We start from the raw sequence: 370 nt of genomic DNA on the forward strand, positions 1-370 counted from the left end.
GAATCTCCTTGATGAATGACCTGAATTATTAAATAATTATTTGCTAATTCAATTCTTGTCTTAAAACAAATAAAGTTTTATCATCATTAAACTGCGGCAAAGTCTTCATTTCACAATTTAAGTGTTAACTTAAATTCATACTTAAGACAAGGGAGCTTGTTTTGATGTTTATTTTAGTTTTTAAATGTGTATTGTTCCCACTCTGATCATATTCTCTTCCTCTGTGCTCCATAAAGAAGCAAAGAACGGTCATCAATGACAGAGAGCATATGAACTGAATCATTACTCTCTGTCCGCTTCACGCTCAGAAGAGAATATCACAACTCATCATCGTGGTTAGCGAGACCAAACACTTTAGAAACACATTTCT

The 370-nt window shown here is 33.2% G+C and overlaps 1 pseudogene; it reads right to left on the minus strand.

Annotated features, from left to right (window-relative positions):
* Window positions 1–196: 196 nt before the first annotated feature.
* Window positions 197–370, minus strand: LOC121940592 (annotated as a pseudogene; the record flags this gene model as incomplete).

The sequence above is a fragment of the Plectropomus leopardus genome, unplaced genomic scaffold (assembly GCF_008729295.1).
Source record: "Plectropomus leopardus isolate mb unplaced genomic scaffold, YSFRI_Pleo_2.0 unplaced_scaffold90764, whole genome shotgun sequence".
NCBI classification, from domain to species: domain Eukaryota; kingdom Metazoa; phylum Chordata; class Actinopteri; order Perciformes; family Serranidae; genus Plectropomus; species Plectropomus leopardus.